Source organism: Cryptotermes secundus, unplaced genomic scaffold (genome assembly GCF_002891405.2).
Source record: "Cryptotermes secundus unplaced genomic scaffold, Csec_1.0 scaffold358, whole genome shotgun sequence".
Taxonomy (NCBI): Eukaryota; Metazoa; Arthropoda; class Insecta; order Blattodea; family Kalotermitidae; genus Cryptotermes; species Cryptotermes secundus.
Genome location: NW_019721523.1, coordinates 1062419 through 1089048, shown reverse-complemented (window position 1 = coordinate 1089048; position 26630 = coordinate 1062419).

Below are 26630 nucleotides of genomic sequence, written 5' to 3'. Positions count from 1 at the left end.
GGGTGCTGTGTTTGTAACATGAACTTATGCAAATGCATATCGCCTGAATTAAAGCCATCACAGAACCGTCTTCAGTCATGTAGAGAGAAGTTGCATCTTCCTCTGAAAACTTTGTGGCAGTCTGCTAAAGTACCGGGAGCCACATCCAAAGAGAAAGTGATATCTGTGACAATAAAAAATCTCAACGATAACTAGTTCTGCTATGGCCTTCTGGGTTGTGACACCGTGTAGACTTGTAAGTAAATCCGCCTTTAGGAGGAACATACTGTGTCTATTTTGAAGGGTGACCTTTAACATAGAGGCAGCACGGTTCTCTGAAACGTTGTTACCAATCTGCTAAACTACACATGTTGGCTAGATTTGTTGCATGAAAATTTCATCTCCCTATCTACGTATCTTAGCTTCAGTTCTGTGTATGCTTTATCATAATTTTATTGCACACTTTTATTGCAGAAAAATTGTCGACAAAGCTTGGTCTCAGTTATACCCGTATACCTGTATTTATACTGACATATGTTGTCCAGTGATTGAGGTTAGCTCTTTCTAAGGGACCCAACATAGTAGATGTGTCCCCAATCATCTGAGGACGGAAACAGGTCGAGTTTCCAAAACAGTGTATTCTCTAATTTTTTAGAATACCGGACAATGTACATGGTCCAAAAACCCAGTAATTTTGTGTTCCACACTCTCGGTAGAACCCTTTAGAAAAAATTGCCCCATCTTATATAAAACCCACCGAGAACCTGTTCACGTTATACTGAGCCACTCTGATCTGTTTTAGAAATTCACACCCTATATATTTGAGTCTTATTTTAGTATTATACATCCGTTTTATCCTTAGGTCTCAGAAGTGCTCCATTTCTTTCAGATTTTCCGACTGATCTTAAGTATAGATTCCTCAACTTGGAAACCCACCATTTATTCTTTCTCTATTTGAAGAATCTAATATTATTTGCTGAACACTATACTCGTAAATTGCGAATTGATTCTCTTCTGTGCATTCTCCTGTTACTTTAACGTAAAGGAAAAGGCGGAAGGAAGCGGGAGAGGAATGGTGATGTGATGGAAAAATAAAAGTGAATAGAAAAGATAATGGAAGAAAGTAGGAAAAAACGAAAAGTACCATAGCTTATAGCAGACTTCCCATTACAATGTCACGTGTAGGGTGGAAGGCGTGACGAAAATGACGGGTTCTATTTCGGATGATTGGATTTATTAGCACCTTGATTACAATCTCTCTTAATCACATATTATTACAGGGCTATCGCCCATTCCACACTTTTTAATTCACTGTTACGCATAAATTCACACACACACACACACACACACACAAACTAATCATCTCTTGGTAATTCAATTAAAACACAGGAACAAGAGCTTCAAATCACTCCAAAAATTACACGTAAATAAAGCCTTCTAATCGCATACGAAGTCTTCACTCCATGAAATTCCCTTTGCTATCTTCTATCAAGAACTGGACTGAACTTCTGGTGTTGTTCACGTTATGTAACCTCCGCACGGACCACGCTCAGAAAACCCAGTTCTATTGTCGCATAAGGAAAACCATACAGAGAACAAGTCAGCGTGTTCATTGGTGCGCTGTTGCCTAACAACGTGCAATAACATTCCCCCATTGAGATACTTCTTCCATTGTTGTCTTGTGCGTATTCGGTCGCGGGGTGTTTACCGGTCCGTTTTGTAACAAAACTCTGGCCATCCACGTTACAATATTTTAACGGGTATTACACCAGTATTTTGTATTCAGTCGTTCTGGATAAGAGACGAGAAAATTAAATCAAATGCATATTTTGAATGTCCCTTATACTGCTGTTCGCATTTTCGCACATTCACGCCATGGGTTAAGTGGTTGCATAGAGTGTGTAAGGAATTCCTTGCTCCAAGCGTGACTGTGATTCTCCCTCGGGGTCTAGAGATTTGCGTAATCAGCAAGTGCGCATGTGTAGATCTAACTGCTGGGTTAGGAGCCCGTCTTTGTAAACTGTCCGAAATCTGCTTGCTTGAGGGACCAATGCAGTCGTGTCATTCCTTCTGACTAACACAATTTTTTTTCCATTGGCACTACAGCCCAAGTGGGCCTAGGCCTACCTCCATTAACTTCTCCGCTTACTTCGGTTTTTCTAGATCTTACACATTCGGTAGGACTCCTTGGGCGGGTGATCAGCTCGTCGCAAAGCCTCTACCTGTACACAAACAGAAAAACGCACACACACAAACTGTCCTGTCCTGAGTGGAATTCGAACCCACGATCCCGGTTTCCAAGCAAGCGAAGACAGTACATGTCTTAGACCGCTCGGCTACCGTGACCGACGACTAACACAAATACAACCATAAATATACTACCATGCAACCGAGATATCTTCGTTTCAGACAGTAGCAACAAAAGAAATCTGATCAGTTTATTTGTCATGCACACAAATTGTATGAAATGAACGCATAATCGGGGCACTCTGTCTATTTTAGTATGCACGTTTGCTCTTTGAAGCTATTTGAAAGGTTTCGATTAAATTTGATATATAAAAAAGTGAAGCCTCTGTGAGTAATTAATTAAACACTGCGCCATGAAGACGTATGGGGGAGTGGATGTATAGCTTCTCATTTCCTGACCTCTGCACTAGATCAGCTTCACGTCCCGGCCGTTTTACCCATGACGAAAGTCTCCCGGTACCCATTGGATAGGAATCTGGCCGGGCCTGAACCATGTCTGGACGCTATGGAGGAGAGAAAATTCTTGACCCTGGTTGGAATCGAACCACGACCTTTCATCCCCTAACCCTTCGCTATATCGACTGGGCTATCCCGACTCCTTTCATATCCATATCTAAAGTAAAAGTCGCCAGTGCAATATAATTTTGGTTCACAACTGTAGAGGGTAACCCCTACTTCACCTGTTTTCGCAACAAGGACAGTAACGCTTCGATATAAAATATGAATCATCTTAATTTCTGGGAATTTTTATCTGAAATATATTTAAACGTGGCAACATTTAACGAAATGTAAAGGAAACTAGCTTCCTCTCTACCAAGTAGCATGTATGGTGTGATTAGCTATGAACAGTGTGTTTTATATCTGTGTTAAATGAACACGGTAATGAATCTTCGGTTTCCATGGAAGGCAGAGAATCTTCCTAAGTAGCTGGCTGACTGTTAACTTCTCAAAAAAAAAAGGACTCTTCTCAAGGGACACACACACAGAAGTTCAACAAATAAAATTGTCTGTAGAGAACAAAACTAAAATAAAATCGATAAGGGCTAAGAATAAAATTAACATACCGTAGCATACGAATATGAATAATACATAATGCTCACGGGAAGTATAATTTTGCTTTTGGTTCCTCTTCATCTTGCATGATGATGCCTTGAAGCTTTTGTGCCGCAGCCGGTAAATTAGACCGGCATTTTAAGCAAATTAAGTGAAGTACTGATTGAACTTTGAATAAGTCCTTGAAAAATTATGTGTAAGAGACGTGTGACTGTAAGTCCCCTTCTTTGCTACCTGTTTCAGTACTGTCATGTCTAGATTTAGAGTGTACTACTTTTCCTTTTTCAAACCAGTGTTTCGTGAAATTGATGTAGGAATTTTACCTAGACGTTGATGGGACTGTACCCTTGAGACTGCAGTGCAAAGAGTGTCTGATTTGCATGCAAAACATCCTTCAAAGCACATTTCCTTCCTCCTCCTGTGTAACTAGTTTACTCCAGGAACTGGAACATTCCTTCACCCCTGTCTTGAGTTTTAAACCATAAGGCAGAAACAGTTAAACTTCATGGCGTCAGGCGAATACAACGGTTCCATGTGGCTACGTTCTAATGAGTTGAATACTGTACCTTTCTTTTTTTTTTTATTTTAAATTCGTAGGATGTCATTGAATCTCTTAAAAGTGTAAGCACATTTACATCAAGACAGCTATTCTAATGTACAGGAAACGTGAATATGAATTGAAGGATCACTGTAAAATCCTGCAAGCAGTTACTTAACTTATAGATCAGAGTTATTTTTAAGGAGTTGATAATGGCTAATTTAATCAAGAAATTCCCTACCTATTGTATAATTCAAAGGTTCGTTATAAAAAACTGTGTTGATGAGGGCTTGCCATTAATTTTGGGCAGCTGAAACTAGTCCACATCTACAGCTCTATATTCAATTAGAATTCACTTTAATACTATCCTCCCATCTACGTCTATGTTTCCCAAGATGTAACTCCCCCTTTCGTTTTCCGACCAAAATTGTGTATGCATTTTTCACCTGTCCCATTCCAGTTCTACGTCTCGTCTATTTACTTGACGTCATTAGGCGACTGCAGAAAGACATACAATGAAGGCGCGAGTTCATGATTTATACTTCTCACTTAATTTTTGAGGCGATAAAATCAGGAGATCAGATGGGTCGTTATATAGCATACATGGAAGATAAATTCCTACTAGTCCTACCATAGAAGGGGAGCTGAGCTAACGCAGTAGGTACAGCCACTGGCTGCGTGCTGGACGCTCGAGGCTTTGGTGTCAGAGTCTCCGTAGGGGTAAGACTTTTCCCCTTTCCACTCCGTCCAGACCAGTTCTGGGCCCATACACCCTCCTTTCCGGTGGGTATATGGCTTCATTTCCCCGCGGCGTGAAGACGCCCACTCATCTCCAATTAGTGCCGAGGTCAAGAATACGTGGATTTATACATCCAGTCCCCCTTACGTCTTCATGGCGTACTGTTTAATTAGTTCAGCACAGGGACAACTTTACAATTTTTACCTTCATCTTTCATAGAGACTGGTGTGTGTGTGTGAACTATTGTAAGCGTCTTGAGCTTTTCCTTCAAATCATATTGTGACGAATATGACCATTGCTAGGCAACGGTTCGATAACACACGTTCCCTCTGCAAGGAACAGACGCGGAAGTCCATTGCTATCCAACGGGTAGTCAAACACACATTCCCATTCCAACGGATAAAACAGAGTAATACACGAACTGTTGGAGATTGTGATCTATATTCTGTTCGCCTGGAAGTTAGTTCAGTTCAAGAGAATTCAGTCCCACGTGATTTTTATTCTGCATTCGTGAGAGAGTCGAGTGTTCAGCTGTGGAGTGCTAACCAGCGGACACCGGAAGCTGAAGAAATAGCCGATTCGTAAATCAGAACAAAGTCAGTCACGGCAGAAGAGAAGACACTCGTAGTCCAGTAAGGAATGGAGCGAGTCTTAGGCAGTCATTGATCGTGAGCTGTTGTAATTGGTTGTGAGTGTTATAGAAGTGACAATAAATCCAATAATCCAGTCCAAAATCCATTAATACTCGTCACGGAATCCCGCACACGTGATAATATGTTCTTCAGATGAGTGGTATCTTTAAGTTTACATTAAATTAAATCTGTTACAAAATCCGAAAAAATAAGTGGCATATAATTACCGCAGTGTGGTGACACTAAGTAAAATATTCTGCAATGTTTTAACTGATGCAACAGAACATTTCCTCTCTCTTTCTCTCTGCTCCTGTACAAGCCAAACAAGAGTTTCAACATTACACTCCATGTTTTACATCGATTGTTTATGTTTTCAAGCATGTACACATTGCGAGTAGCCATTGGCGTGGCGTGAAACACCGCAGTATAGGCGGTCTCAAAATTTAGTCACTGCGTCGGGAGGTTTTCCGCTGTCACATGGGACTGTGATGTAGCTGCATGCTCATACTACATTGGACACAGAAACTTTTAAGCTGCGAAAAAGAAAATCTAATTCTCAAATCATGTTGTTTTCAAATTATTTAACGCACATATATATATATATATATATTCTCTTTAAAGTAGTCGTAAATTATAAGGCGTTTCTCTCTCTGGAGAGACAGAAAATTGGGTCCCTCATATGCCAAAATACATTAAATAATTATAATCAAGGAAAAGGGGAGGGCACGCAGTAGCGTAGTTCGTTGAGGTACTGAGATCCAAGCCGGGAGGTAGCGGGTTCGAATCCCGATGGTGTCAATGCATTTCTCAATTGACCTAACCTTCCAGTCGCACTATAGTTCTGTAGTCGACTCAGCCTCTAACAGAAATGAGTACCAGGAATTTTCCTTGGGGGTAAAGGGTAGTCGGCACGTAAGGCTGACAACCTCACCGCTATCTGTGAGCCCATTGTCTGGATGATGTGGGAACCTCGACGTCTCGCAACCCTATGGACCTCCATGGCCTGTTACAGCGATAGCTTTACCTTTTTACATACAATTAAGTTAAAGAGCATGCACAATGGAAATAATACAGATTTTCTTTCTTACATTGGTGAAGTCCCATAAGATGCGTTTACTGTTTCTTTGTAGGTACGGATAAAACGAAATAGTGCCTTATAAATATGTTGGTCCTGTAGAAGTTCAGCTATTTCTGAAATACTTATTTTGAAGGTAAAATTTCTTACAACCGTGCAGAACATGTTCGCAATTCGAGAAATGCTAGCATGTTCTGCACGGTTGTAAGAAATTTTATCTTGCAGAACATGTTAGCAATTCGAGAAATGTGAACTAATCTAAGACAGCTGAATATCTTACATATTTCATATAAAACGTAGCAGTTATTTGAAAATATATAAAATATAAAAAGGTAAGGTAAGTCTATCCCTGTAACAGGCCGTGAAGGCCCATAGGGTTGAAAGACGTCGAGAGACAATCGGCTCACAGATGGCGGTGAGGTTGTCATCCTTACCCCTCCTCCCAGGAAGATTCCTTGTATTGATTTCTGTTAGAGGCTGAGTCGACTCTAGAACCATAGTGCGGCTGGAAAGGTTAGGTAAAATGAAAAAAATCCACTTCATCGGGACTCGAACCCGCGACTTTCCGGATTGTAGCATAGTGCCTCAACCAACTACGCTACTGCATACCCCTTGAAAATATACTTATATCATAAGAATACCTTCTGTGCCTCTCTTTTTGTTTGTTTACTTAACGACTGTTTCAATGTCCAGATTCTCGTAGTATGAGACGATAGGATGAGTAACGAATAATTGTTTTGAAATGATTTTGAAAGAAACGATAATGAACTAATGAAGGAATTATACTAGTATTTGTCTGGAGTGGCTGGAGAAAACAACTAAACACCTCAGTGAGGATAATCCGCGTTCCGGTGGAGATCTGAAATAGTAACTTTATGAATTCAAATCTGGAGCTTCACGTCAAGACCACCTTATTCAATAATTTCTGTAACCATTTTCTAAAACATCATATTGTAATAATATATCTTACAAATCGCTTGTAAAGTGTATTACCTCATGATACATACAGTTCTGGGGTTTGAATGCCTAAATTCGTTATTGGATTATCGCAGTTGGAATGACGTGAAAAATCGTCATCAGTCGAATTGACGGCTAATCTGCAAACGCGCCTTAAATACGTGTATATAGGCTTTCCAGCAGGTATATTAAGTTGTTATCGCGGGATGTTGGTTGTTACGCAACGCATCAGTCAGAGCTGTCACCTTCGTGTTGCCAAATTCAAATATTGAAAGTAAGGAATAAGTCCTGTATCGACATATTTCTTTTACGGTTTAGGCTACACAAAGTTTGTTATAAAATTAACCATTTCCGTTTTGACTTTTATGACGTGTATGTTCTTCTGGAACTTAGTCTTGCCCAATCGAACACACACAAGAACGAGTATCTACGTCAGGAACGTTCTTGGAAATTTATAATGTTGAGAATGATTGGTGAGTGCCTTAGTTCTTCTTCACTGTTTTTTATTAAATTACGGTAAAAGTAAAAGTAAAGGTATCCGCTGTAAGAGGCCGTGGAGTCCCATAGGGGTGTGAGATGTTGAGGTTCCCATATTTTCTAGACAGTAGGCTCACAGATGGCGGTAAGGTTGTTAGCCCTACGCGCCGGCCGCACTTTAGCCCCAAGAACATTCCTGGTACTCATTTCTGTTAGAGGCTGACTCGACCTCAGGGCCATAGTGCGCCTCGAAGGATTAGGTCAATTTAAAAAATCCACCTCATCGGGATTCGATCCCGCTACGCTCCGGCTTGTAGCATAGTGCCTCAACCAGAATAGAAAATTTAATTGTGTACGGTTTTGAAAATAAGGAGCTTGTAACAATACCTATCTGCACGTTTAGCCTAACTCCATAGTTCATAAAGAAAGACAAATAGCGTTCTTTGTAGGACGACGCTTTCAGTTTACAGAATATGCATAATGTCTGATGATATGATGATTGATGAATAATGACATGGAAAGATTTCGGTGGAAGCGGTCGTGGCCTATTTTTGGAAAATATCCCGGAATTTATCTGCTAAGACTGAGGGAGACCAAGAAAAACTGCTGTCAGTGTAGCCGATGCCCCGACCGAGTTACGAAGGGAGCACCACCCGAATACGAGAATTGTATGTCAAATGTGTTATATATATTTTTAACTAAACTAACGAATATTTATGAAACGCTTTTGAATACCTTACCATTACAGACCGCTTCAGGCATTGCTTTTAAATTTCATGCCATCAATAATTCTAAAACGTCTGCCGTGCGAAGTTCGGAGGTGTGGAAGACGCTATCGATACTCAAGGTTCTGAAATGTAGTGCAGAAATAGATGTTCGAAGAATATGGACCTTTTGTCAGGGCGATTCCTTGTAGAATGTAAAGAAAACCTGGCAGCCACATGGGATCTATATTTCGCTTGCAGACATATCCTCGTCATGCATTCGGTGCGTTATATGTTTAAAGGGCCTATCGACGTCTTATTGCACCCCAGTTCTAATTTTATATTTCCAGTCTCTCAGGAGCTCACAAGTATATGCACATACAAACTTCTGTAAATGCCACATAAGTGCAACGTAATCTCTTATGTGGTTTAAAATATTTTGTATTAAATAGTTCTATTTGTAACATCAGTACGGTCCAGTCTAGAAAACCGAGATTAACGGCCGTGGGAATCCGTTGCGCTGACCATGTGACACCCTCTATCCTCAAAAGTTTGCACTAACTTCGTCGACAAGCGGAGGTGGCTCGGTCGGTATAGTTCGCTTGTGGACTAAAACCACGGAGTAGTAGTAGTAGAACATTAGTACGGAAGCTTACCACTCACTTCCAGTTACTGCCGAGGCCAATATTACATGGATATATACTCGTACATTCACTTCCTTTTCGTCTTCACCGGGTAGTGCTTGATTAGTACTGGCACAGTGATACTTTTTACCTCGAATTCGTGCCAAGGTTTTCAACGTGTCTCTTCCTTACAAGTTTCCCCACCAAAACTTGTGTGCGTGTCCCGCAAGTTCCACGTGTGTTATAGGCCGCGAACTTGGGCGAAACTCCTCATCATGCAGCTTTCTCCACTCCTTTGTTACTTCGGATCCAAATGCTTTCTTCAGGACGGCATTCTTACGTGTATATATCAATTGGTACAGCATGGAGAACGTATGCTGTATATTATCCACTTGTTTCGTCGCCATATAACATATAGTACAGTATAATGCATAGAGCGATGGGCTTGGTGTAAGATGTGCTGATTAACATGCGTCGTTATTGCGACGCATAAAACAAAAGATGATGTTATGACCTGTTTTCTTCTTCTTCTTCTTCTTCTTCTTCTTCGTAGGAGTTGAATGTAACGACAAAGGAGTCTGCTGTTGTTTGTTGACGTGCACTGTCAAATGTCAGTTAAGAATAAATTGTTCTGTTACTTGTTACATAGAGCCGGGGTAGTGCAGTCGGCTAAGGGCTGGATGACCAAGGGGTCGGAGTTCGAGTCCCGGTGGGGACAAGAATTTTTACTTTTCCATATCGTCCAGACCGGCTCTGGGTGACACCCAATGGGTACAGGGGGCTCTTTCCCCGGGGACAAAGTGACCAGAGCGTAAAGCTGATCACTCACTTCCATCTAGTATCAAGGTCAAGAATGGTGGGTCTATACATCAACTCCCCCATACGTCTTCATGGCGTAGTGCTTACTTAGTTAAGCAGAGGGAGAACTTTACCTTTTTACTATTTACATTTTAAGACTTTTATTAAATGAGTATATGCAAGATTAATCATATGCCCAAGTGGTTTGCGAGTAATAAGTAACAATTTGCTACAGATGTGTCACAACACGTGTTGTCATTTAACTGTTTCATGGCCGCGCCATAGCTCAAGCGGTTAGTCACTGGTTGCCCACAGTGGAGGCCCGGGTTCGATACTGGGTCTGGTCAAGTACGATTTGTGGTGAACAAAGTGGCGCTGGGGCGGGTTTTCTCCGAGTACTTCAATGTTCCTTGCCAATCTTCATTCCACCAAATTCTCCATCATCATAATCACCCAGGGCAGGATACAATAGGCCAATCAGTGGCCGCCGTACCGAGTGGACCCAGTCGGACTCCAAGCCCCACTAAGCGAATTTAAAAGAATAGCTGTTTCATGATTTTAATAGAGTTTCTTTAACAAAAATCGTGGCTGAAGAACGAATATGTAATCTTGTGTAGGCTACAGGTTTTTGATGCTGTAGCTTCGAGTTTAGGACTTTTAATAACACTGGCTTGTAAATTCTCGTATGCTTCACTGTGTTGTACCATGGGCTGTCTCAGGCTACAACATGTCCTGGTATGAACTTGGCACAACGCTAAAAAAAGAACACGAGGTTATGTTTATCGATGTAGCTTTGTACGTAAATTTTAATTTAGGTCCCAATACGAAGAGGAAGAGCAGAAACCGCAAAACTTTTCGAACAGTGTAGCGGGATATTTCGAGAATAAATTTAGCACAACACTGAAAAGTTCTCTAAGCTCTTCTAAGGTAGACGAGATGCAGACAAAACTGAATGAGGTAACAGACCAAAGTTCCCTATTCAGTGCCTACTTGTATGAAACAATGACATTGGAAAAGTTAACATAATGCTTATCATTACATTCATTATTCGGGAGGTATCTGCTCAAATCTGGGCCACAACGGCTATTCAGCCGTAGTTTTCCTCGTTCTCTCCAGGTTAAGAATGAGACAGACAGTATCTTAATATAAGCCCCTATCTTCTTACGCGGTTTCCGATTCAGTTCATACTATCAGCTTCTCACTTCATCTGATACTAAAATAATACAGGGGCCTCTTTAAATCGGCGTTATTAAATTTCTTTCTCTCTTGCTCCCAATTTGGAGCATAGGGCTGATTTCTCAGTTTCATAATTATTTTACAGACGGTAGGACTCCTTGGATTGGTGATCAGCTCGTCGCAAGGCCTCTGCTTAAACACAGGCCAACCCAAAAACAGAATAAACACATACATTCCAAACATCCATGCTTTGTGTGGGATTCGAACTCACGATCCCGGCTTCGAATGAGCGAAGACAGAAGATGCCTTAGACCGCTCGGCTACCGTGACCGGCGCGTTATTATTTTTTTTTTCCTTGCCACTACAGCCCCAGTGGGCCTAGGCCTACCTCCATGAACTTCTCCGTTCACTTCGGTTTTTCTAGATCTTAGACATACGGTAGGACTCCTTGGGCGGGTGATCAGCTCATCGCAAGGCCTCTACCTGTACACAAACACAGAAAAACGCACACAAACATCCATGTCCTGAGTGGGATTCGAACCCAATATCCCGGCTTCCGAGCGAGCGAAGAGAGTACATGCCTTAGACCGCTCGGCTACCGTGACCGGCGCGTTATTAATTACCCGCGAATAAATCTGTAATCAAGAGACATGTGGACTTGCATACCCTTTCCTCTGTCATTTTGTGTTCATGTGTCCGGCTGATCCACTCTGCAGGGTAACCCAAACATTTTCTCACAGTCAGTGCACCAGCGTGTAACCTTCCAATAAAGGCGAGCGAATGATTATGAAGAGTTCTGTCCTCTGGGATATATGGAGGTGTATTCTGTTGAAATTCAACAGACGTTTCGGAATAACGTGTCGCCTCCATCTTCAGGTTCGAAGAATAAGCTAAGCAAGAAGCCAGCGTGAAGCAAGTAGCAAGTAGAGCAATCGACTTTCCTAAATGTCGGTTTACATAGGAAAGAGTAGGAATAGATTTTGTGCTGAACACACAGCAGTACATTTCAGAAGATAGAACTCTTCATATACTGATCCTCACAGGAACTGTGTGTGTGGAATCTTCATTTAGACCTGTAGGTACGTCATTTTCTGATATTTATTCGCTTAAAGCAATTATGGGAAATCGTTTTTGATTTTAGGGCCAGATGGATCTCATTGGAGGCGGGAGAGCTTCGCGACAAATATTCTGTAGTTCAGAAATTATTCCATGTTTATTAGACCCACGCGGAGTCCATAAAACTTCTAATTGTATCTGTTTTAAGCCTATTTTCCTAAAATAGGCTTATGCGATCTCCTTCCTGTCTATGTGCCTGTGTATCCACCCACACTTAACTTTTGAATACCAGAACCAATCTTTATGGAAGTTGATATGTATATCGTGGCACCTCAGCCCATCTCAACGGCGTACTTCATAAATGCCTCCCATTGGTCTCTCTGCATATATGCGTATCCCTCCTGTTGCTGCTAGGCAAGGGCTCGGTAAACACGTTCCCGCGGCAACGAATGATTGTTGGAGGCGTCGTGTTCTGTACAGCCATTATCGTATCAAAGGAAAATAGGCGATGTGTTTTTCCCAGAAGTTCTTGTTTGTTTCTTCTCATAATATTTAATTAGTCTATATTATTAAAAACGTTTCAACGTCTCCCCTGTAATTTCTTTCCTATCTTTTAATAGCTTGTTTGAACTGTTATTACTAATGTTGTATTTTACAACACTCGCAGCTAAGAAGGGAACACACACCACAAGACACGGTTTACACAGAATATAAGAAAAACGACCCCCATAGTGGAAGAACCACACGCAAGTTTTAATTATGACACATAAAATGAATAATCTTAACAAGTTTTAGTGTGTGTTAATTTATTACAGTTGACTAATACGCACTTTTTAAATAATTTTATAAAAGCAAGCAATGAAATAGATTAGCGTAATTAGGGCACCTGATGATGGCACTATGTTGCCGAAACATGTCTAGAAGTAACAGGTGAAATTGAGTGCACTACAAAACGGCAACTGTATACATGTTATTACTGTATTATTTCTTACCGAAAACCGTCACAACACAACAATCAATAATACGTGTAAGTAACTCTAGGAGATACCTTTGCTACAAATTTCGGCCTTCCAAAGGCCATCATCAGGCAAATACATTAAAACACTTTTCCTTATTGAATTGCATGTCAAATATAGGATACAGTAAACTTCCAAGTGTATACAATGGTATAAAATGATGTGAGTGAATATAAAATATAAATTACAATAAAAGTTGAAGTCTTAAAATAACCAGTTACATAGTCAAAAGTACAGTTAAAAGTTGTATATGTGATGGTATTTGGAAAATGGCAGTTGTAATCGTGATACGGACATATTATACACACAATGGCTGATGTAGTGTTAGGAGGCCTGTCGTTATATGTTATTATTTAATATTTTATAATATTTGACGTGCGACTCCGTTGTGTAAATGTCCGATCTGATGGAGAGATGCATTACAATTACTATTTTACGTAAGGCTGGAACGTTGGAACATTTTAACTGTGACCAGTTCCTCGCGTTCCCATCGTGATCCTAAACCATCACCCTCGAATTTCGCAACCGCAGCCTTATATTTCATATCACGCAAATAGACCAGGAGTGGGAAGATGGCCATTAGAGATGCCGGAATCGCTCTCAGGGGACATCAACACGACAAGATCCTTGGACATGCTCCTGCTATAAAATTTACACTTGGTCCATCCATCATCTCAGACGTATCCCTAAATCTCGTTTCCATTTTATCCAGAATGTTTATATAGGGATAGCGCTCTAAACGTGCGTTTAGAGCGTAGGAATTCGTGTCTCAGTTCGGGTATTGGCTGTTCTGACCGAGATTTCAGTGCGTCTGTTTGGTCACTCCAACTAAGCTTTTTTATTGAGAGATAGTAGAACCATCGCGTACTGAATCGGCATAATCCTATAGTAGTTGTGCATTATCTTCATCCTTCGTGACTCGTTTCACAGTACAAAACTTCCGTTGTTGATATAATATCGTTCAGCAACATAATCACCTAACATCGTTTTCACTCCTAGGTGGTCCACTTATTGACTTAGAGGTATTCCACCTTATATTTGTACTTAAATATTCATTCGAATATCCTTAATGTCCTCTGTGGTACAGTGGTCAGAGTTCCTGGCTACAGATTCAGCGATAGGGGATCGATTCCCGTCGCTACCAGATTTTCTTAGAAGTAGTGGATTTAGAACGGAATGCACACAGTCTCTTGAGGATAACTGAGGAGCTACTTGGATGGAAATGTAGCGGCTCCGGTCTAGAAAACCGAAATTAACGGCCGTGGGGATTCGTTGCGCTGACCACGCGACACCCTCTATCCGCTAAAGTTGGCACTAACTTCGCCTACAAGCGGCGGTCGCTCGCTCTGTATAGTTCAATTTCGGACTAAAATCACGGTGTTTGTTCTTTGTTGTTAATGTTCTGCACATTCAGTGTGATTATTGCGGTCATCTTATGGGACGTGAAGCCCTGTAGTCTCAGAAGATTTTACTGTTCATAGTCACAACCAGCGCATTTCAACTATGTTTTATATTCTATTGTTTTTTTAATTTCTTGGAGTGGGGCGAGACTGAGTCCAGTTAGTACGTCGGCCACTAATTGGCTTATTGTACCATCCCCTGATGGTAGATAATGGTGATTATAGAGCAATTGGTGGAACGAATATTTCAAAAGGAAAATGAAGTACTCGGAAAAACCTACTCCAGTGCCACTTTGTCCACCATAAATCCCACATGACCTGACTTTGGTTCGATCCCCGGCGGCCGCAGTGGGAAACCGGCGACTAACTTCCTAAGCTATGGTACGGCCTCTCTAAATCCTATATTCTCGTACCATGTACAGTTTATAATCCTTTTTGTATCATCGTGTCGTTGACATTGCAACAACATACTCCTTCGTATCTCCTTCCAGGTAGCTGGATTTTCTTCTTTGTGTTATCTTGTCCGACAGTGACCTTTCACAGCCTTACAAATTGCCAGTCTTTGTGGAATTTATCAGCGTATCCACTCTAGAATTGTAAAAATGTGGTATCCTACAGAATAATTTCACTGCGATATTTCTTTATTCGTCTTAATTTTATTGTCACATATTTGGGAGTGACTGTAGACGAGGTATGGTTGGGTGAATGGATTTATTCACCACTTGTGTACCACTCGGAAGTACGAGTACAATTAATTACAACGCCACTGCTTATCTCCACAATTCACAGATCACCACAGCACCCGCTAAACCTTTTTTCAGACTGTTGTGTCTTCAACAGCCGTTCCTTAACAACGGTTTCTAACAGTGGACATTCTTCAACTTCCCTCGCTCATGCCGTTACTATTAGGCGAATATCGCGCAAGTCAACTGCAAACTCAACTATAGCTCCATCTCTTCTCAGCCTCCCTTGCAGAATTCTTTGCAGCTGCCAGAACAACTGACTGAGTCCCAGGCTGGCGGCCATTTCACACGAACCTCCTAGTCTTCTCTTTACAGACTGAGTTCCAACTGAGGACTGAACTTATTAAAGTCTAAGGTAAAATAACATCGCGACTGACGTTCAGTCAGTCAGTCATGACCAGATATTTATTAATGGTTGACAGTTACGGTCTTGTCTCTTTGGAGCTCCCTCTCTGACGAGAGGACGGTGAACTGATCAACTTAATTGTCTTCAGGATAACTCCTCAACCCAGATCACATCGGAAACATCGTTTTTCTTTTGTTGCGCGCGTTTTTTCCTCGGGAACGTGTTTACCGAGCCGTTGCTTAGAAACAGGGTGCATAAATCCATTCTATTGTTGCGGGCGTTACCTAGCAACTGCCTCTGTTTACAACGCCATTGCTTAGCAACGGGTCTATATGCCACTTAACTATTAAAGGTCTGAGTAGAATCGAATAGGTGGTTACATAGATAATCTCCCTCTGCACTCGCATTAAGGAAGTACCGGGTGCGATTGAGCAGGCTGCCAGTCATCACAACTAAATGTATTTGTAATTGTTACCACCCTGACCAGCTGAATGCAAGGGCTGTAGACTTAAATACAGAGGATTTACTACTGCTTACTTCATATTTCTTACGTGCTTATCATTAATTAATTCCTACTTTGTCTGTGCCGATACGACAACATCCTCAAGTGGTCTTATACTTAGGCGCATGTGACAGCATAAACATTATAGCTCAGTCGTATAGTGACTGTATTAGGGATGGACGATTGGATTTCGATCCCAGGCAGATAGAGGAGTGTTAGATTTTACGATACACAACCATTTCAATAGAGAGGGTGAACATTTACGGAGCAATCCACACTTTGCGGGTACATGTATTGACGGATTTATGACAGCCACTTCCAAGCGGAAGATCCAGCAACAACGTACCCTTACAATTCTGTCTCTCTGGCAGTGACAGCGACTCATCTGCCGTTGCATTTGGGCCCTAACATAGCTATCGGAATTAACTTAAGCCTGTATTATCGTACCAGGAAATTGATTTAAGTTTGGATTATACCCTTCTTATTTTTTCAAGAGAAAAAATGATTTACTGTTAAGGCTGTGTTCTAACCGGAAGAAGTGTAGGATATTAAATTACGAAATCAACAAATTATGATACACTCTTGCTAGTGAGTCGAATCTTCCAAATGATGAAGAGCATGTTATTCTGATACGCTGATGGTATTGCAGGCCTTCTGAAGCCTCCAGATTTGTTAAAGCCTTTATCAGTAAGGATTTCTAATGGGATATAAAGAAATTATTCTACTTTATTTAAACGGGTATAAGAAATTCAAAGGAAACAAATGGGAGTGCATTATATAAAAATTTGTGATAATTATATAGACGAATATTTTGGATAGCCTACGTTTTACTTAAACGTATTTATATAAACTTAGTAATAACTCATGTACTGTTGTATTGTAGCGTCCTGTTGCACTGATTCGCGTCCATGATGTGCATGATGTGTGATGTGACACATGATGGCGAGCAGTGCAATAGTTTAACGTAAATAACACACGTGAGGATGGCACAGTGATGTCGAAACATGTAGTGAAGTGACAAGTGAGATTGTGTGCACTGGAAGACGGTCAATACATGCACATCAATAACTCCTATACTTTAATTGTATATAAACATTTTCACTCAGCATCAAGATATAGATTTGACAGTGCTTTAATGGTACATTCTAAATTCTAATGTTCTTTTTTTTTTTGTTTTACTTTATAAATGATTGGCATTCCTTTGCAAGTGATGTAGACTTTATGGGCTTTTTGTAGGCTTTCATATAATCGATATGAAACAAGATTAAATTCTCATATCAGCATGTCTCGTAGAACTTCAGTACAAAATGCCACTGATACCTGTTAAGTAACTTCGAAGACGAAACATGCGAATAGACAAATGGAATTTAACTTCCCCATAATACGCCCACGTTGTGAAATTCTAAACAGATACCACTGAAGTACGAAGCAGTCTATCTATCTGTGAGTCTGCCCACTGGATAGGAAGTGTTTGAAAATTTTCGAACTCTGTGTATTATGATGAAGTAAAAGCAACAGGAATGTTATAGATTTTCTGCAGAACACGGAGGTTATTGTTTATTTTAGTTGATCACTCTTGCAAGCACGGGTGTCATGTGGGATATCTTGTCACGATATACAGTTTATTATTATTATTATTATTATTATTTTGCTGCAATTGGGTGTTCCCCGGTGGCAGTAGAACTTACACCGATACTGACAAGGAAAGTCTATAACATAAGAGAACAATACAAAACAAAATACATACAATAAACAAGGCACACGCAGTGCAGATCTAAACATATAAAGTTATGAAAGGGCACGTGCTGTGTTCGTTTCACTGTACTCGAACAAGGACACTTCACATTACTAATTGTTAATAAAACAGCGACCCTCTGCAGAAAATATTGTGGGAATTCAAGAATTACAACTGACGTCACTGATTTTTCATTACACTAGAGTCAACCCTTGGGAGGAAATTTGGCTGCTTTAAAGATGTTTTATGACCTTTCATAATCCCTTGGGCCCAATGCCAGACTACAGTTCGTTATGTCAATAGCTTGCGGTTAATAGTCCCTGGATCAATGTAACAGAAGTCATGCTCTGTCTTTGAGACGCCATGAACTTTTAGTGGGTAAGACTTCGAGCACAAATTAGATATCTTGTTAAGGGGCGTACCCCTTTCCCAGTCATTAATTAGCTTGTCTTTAGATGGAGGCATTGACTTTACACCCAGGCCGCAATTATGCCTGACGAAGGCGTAACTTGACATTAAAAAGAGATATCAGTTTCAGGCTTCGTCCGTCACCCTCCATCAAAAGAAACCACGCAACAAGAAAGCTATAACATGTTTACAGTAAGATGATGTGGGAAAATTGTAATCGGTAGTTGAAGGAGATATGACTTGTAGGTTTAGTCCGCCGTTAGCCCCTGAGGAAAGGTAGAAGGACTGGAAAGAAATATCATCTTTACAATCACATCATCATCATCAGTGGGAAAAACGTATCTCGGTATTAGAATGATGTATCAGATTAAAACGGCGTTTGAAGCTCAGTTGTTTGGGAATGACACTGTAAATCGAAATTGTATTCATGAATACGCTAAAGCAGATTGAAGCCTAGGAATATCGGCGTTGTGCGTCGCTGTTCATGGAACAGGGCGGCCTTAGCCGCAAGTTTGTAAGTGAAAGATCAAGAGGAATGAAATAGTAGGGAACCGACAATATTGTACATAAATGATTGCTAAAAATAAGAGCTCCAGAAGAAGATAAACGGTAAAATGTGTTTGCCTTTATTGAAATGTGATCAGCAACAATGCATTTGCACCTACTCTAAACATCAAGGTTAATAGAGCGATATTTTTCAATCTCAGTGATTCAGAAGTCTTCTAGTGTGCGGATATACATTATTGTTGTACCTGTAAACGAGTGGGATTCATATGCCTAACAGACCTCTCAATCTCAGATGTGACACTGTTCTCTGTTTGAACGATTCTGTCTTACATTTAATTGTTTTTGTTTCTGCCGGACACCACCGTCGACTTAACTGATCACAACTGACATTCATTATCATGACAAAAGACTATTTATATAGCTTAATGTGTACAGATTAAATTCATATAACTTTATGCTAGAACAAGTGTATAGTATCAGGCCTGTCAGTTCGGTCACTGAATTCCTAATGCATGGACTCTTGTAACTAATTGCTATTACTAACTCGATATCACATTATTTGTTCTTCTTGCTCTCTAATGTAAACACAGATATGTTATATGATGATCATAATAATAATAATAATAATAATAATAATAAAAACGTCAAAAGATTCGGAAGGAACAAGAACAAAAATGGCTAAAAATATTATCTTTCTGGACATTATCTACGTGTATTATCTAAAACACTATTCTATTTATATTTAAAAACACGACGTTTCGGAAACTGGGTTCTACCTCCGTCTGAACATAATATTTGTATTAATGTACCATCGTCGCGAACGTCTAGATATTTTGAACAAAAATGGATATTCTCATCTTGTGTTCAAGTGTTGGAAATGCAGACTGGCTGGGCAGTTCTCTCTATGCTGCACATATAATCAATACTGCTGTTGCAGCAACAACTTCCTTGATATCACAGAATTTTAGCAAATACTGTACAAAGCATAAGAAGGGTGGTCTATGAAAATGTACATCTTCTGTTCAAATACATTTTTCAGTCTTGTACCAGAAAATCTATACGCTTATAGATATTTAATTAATGCAAAACTTAAAACAAATTAAAATTAATTATATTTACATATATTATCAGTCGTACAAGGGGGCACGCTGTAGCGTAGTTGGTTGAGGCACTGTGCTACAACCCGGAAGGTCGCCTGTTCGATTCCCGATGTCATTGGATTTTTTTTAATTGACCTAATCCTTCCAGCCCTACTATGTCCCTGGGGTCGACTGAGCCTCTAACAGAAATGAGTACGAGGAATCTTCCTGGGGAATGAGGTAACATGACGCCATCTGTGAGCCGATTGTCTAGAGAAAATATGAGATCCTCGACGTCTCACAAACCTACGGGCCTTCACTGTCTTTTACAAGGATAGCTTTACCTTTACCTATCAGTCGTACAATTTTAATATATTGTGCTTAGATGACATGATTAATGACAATTAATGAAAATGGCGAGGAGAGATGGAAGCCATGTTAAAGTGTGTTCAGACTCTTGCATAAATTTATCCTTGAAATTTAGAAAAATAAAGTAAATCTATAATTTTTAACATTCGTTCTAATATGCTTATAAGTGCTGTGCATTAATTTTGTTAAAAATGTCTCAAACGACTAGAAAATGCTCAAAAGTTGGCATAGATCCTGAAATTAAATTAAATTAAAAATTAAGGAAAATAACAAATGTATATACCTCGACGGAGTTTGGCGTAGGTCTGTTATAGCGAATTTCGTTGCAGTAAAATCCGTGTCTGAGCGATATTACAGACGGACGGTCATCAAAAAATTAATAGGCCTATGTACCTCTTTTATTTTTAACGGATCTACTGAATACGGAAACATTGGTTACCAAAACCTGGTTCTAACAGTCTTACGTTGCTAAGAATCAATACAGTGCAGACCTGTCTTGTCCTCCCGCAAAACCACTTGTTATCTACGGTACAGAGATATCACATTTTAAAAAGTCTTGAGTACAAACAACAGAGGAGAAGAATGAAGAAAATATATGAATACGTACCAGACCTAAACATAATATCAGAGTATTTGAAAAGCGGAATGCAAGGAATGCAGGACGCGAAACATAGCTGGAAAGACATTACGTAAACAGGAACATAGAAAAGCCGAATATCATTACAGAATGTCCGGTTCTGTCCACGCGACGGAGAGAGCGAAACTATGCCCGTTTTTGTGTTTCCACACAGCATCCATTGTGTCTATATTGCTCCATGTATGCTACTTTATATTCATAAAGTAATATGATAATGCAACAGCCGTCTTCTACAGACTTTGTCAGGATGGAGGCAAGCAGTATGACAAAAACTGTTCCTAATATGTAGAGCATCTGTTACGTACATAAAACTGGGGTGAAGTGTTCAGGTCCTATTTGTGTCATTATCACAGATTGTGTGTAATAGTATAAGAAGATTATAGTCAGGAACCTGGAGTTTATAATCCTCCCTAGTGGGTGAAACCGTGCTCCACAATGCACTAACCGTTATGTTTATGATAGTTCATTCGATGGTTCAGGCTGAAGCACGAAGCCAGGTGATAGAATAACTGCTTGCTGGTTTATAATATAATATAATATAATATAAAAGGAAAATCAATCCCTGCAACAAAACGTAGAGGCTCATAGATTTGTGAGACGTTGAGGCTCCAGCATTTTCTCTAGACAGTCGGTTCACAGATGACGGTGAGGTTGTCAGCCTTACGCGCCGGCCCCCTTTTACTCCCAGTATGATTCCTGGTACTCATTTTTCTTAGAGTCGACTCTAGGACCATAGTGCAACTGGAAGGATTAGGTCAATTACTTTTTTCGGGAATCGAACCCGCAACCTTCCGTCTTGTAGCATAGTGCCTCAACGAATTATGTTGTCAAGTGCTGCAGGTGTACTGATAAACGCATTAAAATATGAAGAAAGCAGCGATAAAAAGAAACAGCAGCACAGGATATGTTGCAGCACAACAGTTCGCCACTATTCACACGTTTCATGAACGCAGTGTAAAAACTCATTTCAATTCGAAATGTTTCAGCACACCTGCTGAAAAAAACATTGCTTACAAATATTATAGGTATTGTGACGAATGTGACCAATAATGACATGTTAGATATAAACTCATGCGAAATTATAATTATTCCTTGAGATACGTCTGAAGGTTTGTGATGAGGGTGTGTTACCCAACTTTCATATGTTAAACGTGTTCCATCGTCTCGTTTTGGGAAATTGGTTCTGTTTCCGGAACTTTATAATTTGACCTGTTGCTCTCCATGGGAGAGAAATTTGGCCTGTCTCGATGAGAAAACAGATTAAGGGCGCTTAAGACAAGAGTGCTAAGGAGAAGATTTGGACCTAATATAGAAATAACGGTAGGCTGGAGAAACGTCTACAGTGTGGAGCTTCATAACTATTGCGCTTCACAGAATAGTATTATGTAGATCAGACCAGTGACTACAGGATTGACTGGGCATGTAACACGTATGACATAGATGATAGTGCATAGAAGGTTTTGGCTGGGAAGCCGGAACGGAAGAATAATCTGGAAGATCTAGGCCAGATAGGGATAATATGGAAATGCCCGTTTATCTTAAAGAAATAGTATTTATTCTTGTGTCCCAGGATCGGGACCTGGTGAATGCGGTAATGATTATTCGAATATTGCAAGGGCGAGGAATTTCGTAACCCTCTGAGTGACTGTTAGCTTCTCAAAAGCGGCCTCCGTAGTCTAGGGGTAACGTTCCCACCTCATGACTCAAGATACGCAGGTTCAAACCCGGCGGAGGTCGTGGAATTTTTAAGGGCGGAAAAATTCGGGGAACAAGTCCTCCGGGAGGGACTTTAAGCCGTGGGTCCCGTGTCGTAGATTGACGGCACGTAAAAGATCCTCATGTCTCTAGGAGACCTCTGAGCAAAATTAGGCAAAAAGTTTCCCTCCCAAGTAGTTTCCAATGCCTCCGGTAGATGGGGAAGTTATCGGGTACCACTGCCAGCCTCGCTGGCTGAACGAGGCTGATAGCGAGCACCAGTACCGGCAGGGTATGGCGACTGGTAGAATATCAAAGGGGGACGTACAATAGACTATTAGTCGCGGTGCATGGGGAAATCCACCCCCTCCAATAATAATAATAATAATAATAATAGCCTCTCAAGAGGGGCTTTTCATCAATGATTTACTTAGCTGTACTTGTTACATGACCGATGTCTGATGTGAGTGTAACTACAATTCAAGACTCACATTGTGTAAGGATGTAAATATGCATATACTAAGTTTCACCTAAGAGGAAATGACTTTTATATACATCACAGCTATGCAGTGAAGTTGCATTTTATGCGAATTAGAAATAGTGCTATATAAAATATTAATGAAATTTCCCTTTAAGCGCAAAGTTTGAATTAATGCGAGTAACCCCCTCCAAAAAATCATAAAGAATTACGTATCTTTTTCAAAATTTAATCTTTAATTACGCCAATTTTTAATTATGTAAGGTCTTCAGGAACGCATCCTCGCATAAAATGCGACCTCACTATACTCTTAAAATACGTAGAGTATTTGTAGTATTAACATAATTTGCATAACAGAAGCTGATCCTGTCGCACTGACTAATATAATAATCCTAGCCCAAAACCGCCATTGTACGCCATTGAAAACGTCTGGTCTCCTGCTATAGCCCTGCCATCTGCTTTTGTCCTCACCGTTTACAGACTCATGGATTCATAGCCAGACGGCAGACAGACTAAACGCTTGAGCCAAACTCACCATTTAATTCCACCCCATGGACCCATTCGGCCTTCCTTGTTCTCTTGACTACCACGTCCAGACACGGGGTGGTGACCACCCTCCAATCCTAATTGCAGTTTAAAGCAACATGAGAATCAATTATAATGGACGAAACGTAAAGGGCAAAATAGAAACCGTAATTTATATTTACTGCCGAGAATTCAGAGAAGAGTTTGTTCCTTAAAATGTTATATTTTTGATATTAATGAAGTATTTTATTCTCTTTCCAGGTAAGCAAACAGTTCAGAATTCGGTTCCAGTTTCAAGGAGAAAAGTGTAAGTGACATTCAGAATACATGTGCATGCATTACTGTGTTACGTGCGTTTGTTAGCGAAGAACACGGTTCAGTTCTAACTGGATTAGATTTTCGTGGATCTGTCAACAGAATATCATCAGATTGAACTTAACTAACCTAACTTACAGTACTAGCAGTAGTTAATAATAGCTGATATCTTACATTCAGATGTCTGTAACTTCATTTTTTCTCTGGACATATCCATCAATGTCAAGGAATAAGTTAACGATAAACAGGAATTTACGAGATTGTGTTTTTAGGTGTTACTTCCAATGATCTGAATTTGGCTACTACTTTCCTCATTTACATTGGGTTCGACCAGGATTTTAGAAATATTCAAAATAGTGTCGTGATTTAATAATCCAGTGCCAATGTGTGTTATATTGTGAATGGCGCCCAAAAGCAGCAATAATGAAGTCACAATAAACGTTCATTGTTAGACAACCACTCGGTGAACATATTCCTCCGGCAACGAATACGCAAACAACAATCGAGTAACTTCGGTTGCTGTGCAACGGCGCTGTAAACATGCCTTCACAACAATAGAGAGGCTGTGTTTTCTGCGTGGTCCTTTTCAAGGGGTTATAAAGAGAGCAATGAAGATCGTTTGAGTTAGTTCAGTTTCGAGATGCCAGCCTGACTGGATATGAACTTGGGAGCAGAGGAATTGAATTGAGTCATCTTCGGAGTTGGCAGTTGCAGAATAATGGCAAGAAGGGAATTAGGCGGCGCAAAGAAGACTTCGTTTGTGATCTGAAGTGACAGTGAGACTGTTATAAATCCGATGCCAGGACACGACTAGTGAAGACCGAGATCTCTAGTGCGTGTGTCATGGTGACCTGGAAAGTGCGCGGATCAGCAATAGCGCTTTAATTTCCTGTAGTTCCGAGTTGAACGTATAAGGTGTCGATCCGAAACCCGTCTATAAGTCACACACAACCCATAAATTGTGGCAGTATGAATATTAGGAATTCTTATATATTGTCGCGTGCTTAGCTTATGACGCGACAAATAACTTCTCGATGTATTTGATGTAGCGAATTTTATTTCACATTCGCACTTACAATCACCCAAATTACAGATTTACGATTACTGCTATCTGCAGTATCACAATTAGTACACTCCAAATGCCACAATACAACTGACTGGTTGCTGGCTAACTCGGAACTAACTGTAGCTCGAGGACTCTCTCGTAGGTAGCTCCAGGACTAACTCTGAATAGCCTTCGCTGCTCCTCATGTAGCCTCGATCGGACAATACAGAAAACGGCCACGTAATAAGCACCCTTGTTGCCTGGCGCTGTGTTGCTAGTAACGCTAGCGGTAGTAACCGCTGTTACCACCGTCGTCTCTCGCAATCCTGTTTACTCGTGCTGCCCTAGCAACCCGCGGTACACTTGGTGACGCCATCGCTGTTGACTCGCGTTGCCTAGCGACCAGGATGCTAGGACTCGTCTAACTTCGGCTCACTTCGGCTTCGCTCGGCGCATCACGGCAGGCGGGGGGGGGAGGGGCGTCATCCATAGCTCAACATGTCACAATATATTAAGGAGACGGGTATTAAAGTGTGATGGTTTTCTATATTTTTATAATACAGAACACTGATAGTACAAATGTACAGAAATTAGACTGAACGTTAGTTACTTTTTATAGAGTCAGAGTCAGCGTCAGAGTTACTTTAAGACTGGTGGCTTACCGCAAATCAATTCGTCTTGGCGACAAGCGCCTTGAGACCTATAACCACAGTTTTTATTTTTCAACTGAACACTTGCGGTTATAGTCCTTATGCAACAACTTCTCTAACGAGAGGATGGGTCTGTAGTTTATATAAAATTGCTGCTGGTCTTCGCCAGTAAAATCATTCTTAGATCAGAGTCCCGCTGGAATCATGGCCATATTTTACTGTCTCAGATTCGAAACTCCCCCAACATGGAGGGCCAAGTCCTCGTATTTATATCCCCCAGGGAACAGGGTGGCCCGGTTATACCCCCAGGCACTGGGTTCGCTTTTCATCCCTTGCTACGACTCGAAGAGCTATGGTGGAGGTCTTCGTCCCCGCCTCCACACAGGAAGCAAAGAATAGTCCAGGTCAAAGTCACATTGCGACTGACGGTCAGTCAGTCAATGATTCTTGGTGTCAGCCCTATCTGAGGCTCATGACCAGATTTTATTACTGTTTGACAGTTAAGTTCTTGTTTTTGTGGGGCGCCCTCTCTGATGAGAGGGCGGATCTGTCTTTTATATATGCTGCTGGTCCTTGCCAGGGCAGTCTTTCTCAAATCCAAGTCTTGGGACTCGCGATCATGTTTTACTATCTCAGAATTGAGACTTCCCTTTTCGTCGCCTCCTACAACTCGCACGGTCACGGTGTTGGTATTCGACTCCGCCTCAGTTCGTACCTCACAGGAAACACCTTGCCTCCACACGGGATTATTATTTATACTTATCAGCTGTATTGCTTGCATAGCGTCAGATCGTAAGATCAGAGCGAGAGAAACTGGGAAGGGAAGGGGGGGGGGGTAGCGATACCTGCCTGCTTTGACTCATTATCGCAGCGCGTGTGTGAAGAGGCGAAGGGAAACTACGAGAAATTTCAGCCATAATGCCCGGTCTATTTATCGTGATTTACAAACACGACCTTTCAGAACACGCAGCACTCAATTCGGCCGTCAAAAGGGTGGTAGCATGTACATTCGTAACCTCGGCAGCATTGCTAACATGCACGCAGTGTGAACACCCAAGAGATGAATTAGCACCACCAGTTAAACACCGCGAATGCATTAAATCGGTAAAAACATATGAAATAAGCC